This window comes from Pinus tabuliformis, chromosome 7 (assembly GCF_031772625.1).
Source record: "Pinus tabuliformis cultivar Carrire ecotype Pingquan chromosome 7, CPIR1, whole genome shotgun sequence".
Classification (NCBI taxonomy): Eukaryota; Viridiplantae; Streptophyta; class Pinopsida; order Pinales; family Pinaceae; genus Pinus; species Pinus tabuliformis.
This window is the reverse complement of record NC_142293.1, coordinates 1,706,749,582-1,706,753,686: the sequence shown is the minus strand read 5'-3', so window position 1 is coordinate 1,706,753,686 and position 4,105 is coordinate 1,706,749,582. Positions and strand designations below refer to the sequence as shown.

Below are 4,105 nucleotides of genomic sequence, written 5' to 3'. Positions count from 1 at the left end.
TCGCCCCTAAAATGTTGACCAAAGTATCCATCACTCATCTAGCCAATTCCAAATTAGCGTTGAACCGTTAAGAAAAAATAGCGTTGAATCTGCTTGCCCTCTTGCAGAGCTGATATACCAGCACATGCCTTCAGTACAAAAGAATAAGTGAAATTATCTGGGATTGTATCTACTTCTCGCATTTGGTAATAGAGTCTAAGAGCTTCATGGCAGAGGCATCTCCGAACATACTCTCTTAACATTGTATTCCACAGAAAACCATTTGGTTTGCATATTTTGTCAAACAATGGGCGTGCACAGTCCAAGCTACCAAACATGGCATATTTGGTTACAAGTTTGGTTTGAATAATGAATTTTTGGTAAAACCCTTTGGTAACAAGGTGGGCATGGAGTTTGGTGAGAGATTTGATGTCGGTACATGCCTGCAAGACAGAAGCATAGGTATCAACATTGGCAATGCGGATTCCCAATGGAAACTGTGTGGATAAAATGTTCACATTGTTAGGATGAGAAGTCTGACGTGACGTTTGAGTGGGCTTTTCATTCACAGTGATAGCAGCAGCAGGAGCAGGAAGGGCGTGAACCTGAAGATAAAGGAGAAAGCAGAAATAACTGCGTTTGTGATCTATTAAATTGAAACAAGCGTGATTATGTAAGACCGCCCTCAATTCCATTTATGGCACCAAAACCATGGTGTTTTCGCAGGAAAAAAGAAAGAATATCAGTTATCTAAGTCCATTTTAATTTTAATTGGAAGTCTCCTAACCAGATGGAGCGACACTGGTGATTTGGATAGCCTGGATGAAATCTAAAATCTAGAGGTAATCAAACCGTTGGTGTCACCCTTGTGAAGTGGAGTTGACCGGGAAGACCATGTCACCTTGAATGATGATGAAACGTGCTTTCAGCATTTGAACCCAGATTACACACACAGAGGGGAGACCAGTTTAGGGTAACATCATTTCCTTGCTGTGACACATGACTCAGATAAATCACGTGATAAATCGCCTGGTCAAGTTTGTGACCCAGCGCTGGTGGAGCAGGCCAGCGTTCTGCACCGCCACACAACATTAGAAGAGAATTTTTGGAGCTGGAAACACGATCCCTGAAGCATGTAACAGTGTAATGGCATTGTTATTCACGTATGTATTGTGTTTTTCTTTTTTTTTCAGGAAAATAATGCAACCTTATTTTGGAAACTCAACTGAAAGAAGAGGCAAGAAAACCCTACGGGAAGAAAACTGGGCTCTCATCTTTGAATTTATAAACTTTCTGTAGACCAAAATTATTAGACTCGCTACTAGTCTTAGAATGTTGAGTACGAGAATCATCCTGAAAGTATCAAACTATAACTTGAGGAAGACGAACTCCTCGATGGCCGGAACGTCACCAATTTTCTTGAGTGCTGCCTTACTCGGTTCCTCATCTACACCTATTGCCATGACAGCTTTCTTTCTGGGAGCAATCCTCCCAACACTCATAAAGTTCACATTGACATTCTCCTCGCCTAGAATATTACCAACTGTCCCAATCATGCCGGGTTGATTAGTTTGTCTGCAAAGAATGACACTTCCCTCGAGACTGACATCAACACTGAAGGCCCCAACCTTAGAAAGATGGGGAATTCCATCCTTAACCTTACCTTCCACCTTAATATATCCACTTTCTGAGATAGCACTAGCAAACTTGGATTCCACATCCGCAATTTGTACCTGGATTGATTCCAGAGGTTCTTGAGGAGAACCCTCAAACAGTATCCTTTCTTCGCTTATTCGCAAACCCCTTTGCCTCGCTATAAAATCTGCATTGACCAGATTCACAAAGGCACTAGAGATAGGTTCGATGATTCCTTTGGTAATCATGGCACGAAGCACTCTTGTGTTCAAGTCATCACCAGCCCTTGCAGAGGAATAGGTCACCTTCACTGATTTCACACCTCTTCCTCCTGCTACTAACTGTACAGCAAGCCTCCCAAGCTTTTCTGCCAATGTGATAAAAGGAGCAAGCTCCGAAAGAACCTCGGCAGGAACCATAGGTGCATTAACCGTTGTTGCTGCAAGCTCATCTTTCAGGGCTCCAACAACAGCCTCGGCAATTTCTACAGCTACGCCTTCCTGTGCTTCCATTGTGCTTGCTCCAAGATGAGGTATCACTGTGACCTTTTCATGGTTGACTAACTTGTTGTCTTTCTCAGGAGGCTCTACTGTGAATACATCCAATGCTTCATGGGCAACAATTCCAGCATCAAGTGCCTTCAGCAGTGCGTCCTCATCAATAACACCACCCCTTGCAACATTTACTATACGAGCTCCCTTCTTCATCTTGGCAAAAGCTTCATCATTGAAAATCTTCTCTGTAGGAGGAGTCAACGGCATATGCAGTGAAAAAAATCCGCAATAGTTATGGCCTCCTCAAATGATACCAAATCCACACCAATGGCGCGTGCCTTATCAGCAGGAGCATATGGGTCATGTGCAATAACATGCATTCCCAGCCCCTTAGCCTGCCTAGCAACTTCTGTTCCAACCTTTCCAAAACCCATAACTGCAAGTGTCTTTCCAACTAATGACACACCAACAAACTTGTTGCGTTGCCACTTGCCAGCCTTCATGGAAGCATCAGCCTAGGGCACATTCCGCGCCATGGATGCGATCAAGGCGATCCCGTGTTCAGCAGCCGCAACGGTATTGGCAGTGGGAGCATTGACGACCAAGCACCCAAACTCAGTGGCTGCCTGCAGATCCACATTGTCTATACCCACACCCGCTCTTCCGACAACCTTGAGCCTCCCGCGCGAGGATTCGAACACCTCACGGGTCACTTTGGTGCCGCTCCTCACGATGAGAGCATCGCAGAGCGAGATCTTTGTGCAGAGCTCCTCCTGCGATAAATTGTAGGAGCAGTCCACATTGGCCTCGCTTCGAAGCAGCTCCAGACCGCCTTCCCCTAACTTCTCGGCCACCAAAACCGTCGGCTTCGCCTGACCATCAGAAGAGACGGCCCGCGGGGACAGACTTTTGAAACGGGAAACATTTTTCGAAGGTATTGACAGTCTGTTTTGCAGGGTTTGCCCTAGGAACGCAGAGGAAAACCGAGGAGGCAATTGCAGAGTTGATTTGGGAGAATACGAGATGGGTTTGAATGGGGAAAGCGTTTGAATTCGGTGGGGATTTGTGCATCGGAGAGTCCCCAGTGTTCCCATTTCCATCGCCATTGCCAAAATCTGTCCTGCAATCCACACTGATTACACCTCTGTACAAGATCCGACCCCTTCAACGAAAGTGAAGACTAAATCTCTATATTCCTCCATGTATTGTGTTTTTCTTTTGGGTTAATTTCTGCATATTCTTTGCTTCCTCTCAACGTATATATTTCCAATAATCATGGCAGCAGCTGCAAATAATCGATCGCTGTCTTTGAATTTCTTCTTCTGGTTTGCCATATTGTTTATGGCAGCTCTTGCTACAGGCAGGCCAATCGTTGAGGAACGGCCGTGCGAGGAGATATACATGGTTGGGGAAGGAGAAACTCTGCAGACAATCAGCGAGAAATGTAACGCCCCCTTCATTCTCATCGACAACCCTCACATCCATCGCACGCAGCGCCACCCCGGGCCGCCCCGCCCCGCCCGACCGGCGGCGGGTCGATTCCGGGAATCGACCCGCCGCCGGTCGGGGGGGGGCAGGGCGGCCCGGGGGTGGCGCTGCGCGGATCTAGACCCACAGCGCCACCCCCAAGCCGCCACGCCCCGCCTGACAGGCGGCGGGTCGATTCTCGGAATCGACCCGCTGCCGGTCGAGCGGGGCGGGGCGGCCCGGGGGTGGCGCTGCGTGGATCTAGACCCACAGCGCCACCCCCGGGCCGCCCCGCCCCGCCCGACCGGCGGCGGGTCGATTCCCGGAATCGACCTGCCGTCGGTCGGGCGGGGCGGGGCAACCGGGGGTGGCGCTGTGGGTCTAGATCCGCGCAGCACAATCGCCCCTAAAATGTTGACCAAAGTATCCATCACTCATCTCGCCGATTCCAAATTAGCGTTGAACCGTTAAGAAAAAATAGAGTAATTATTTTTTGTAGCTCATTATGGATTTGAACCGAGGTTTGCTTC

The 4,105-nt window shown here is 48.2% G+C and overlaps 1 pseudogene; it reads right to left on the bottom strand.

The window, feature by feature from the left end:
- Nucleotides 1-1,228: 1,228 nt before the first annotated feature.
- LOC149255155 (D-3-phosphoglycerate dehydrogenase 1, chloroplastic pseudogene) lies at nucleotides 1,229-3,229 on the bottom strand (annotated as a pseudogene).
- Nucleotides 3,230-4,105: the final 876 nt, after the last annotated feature.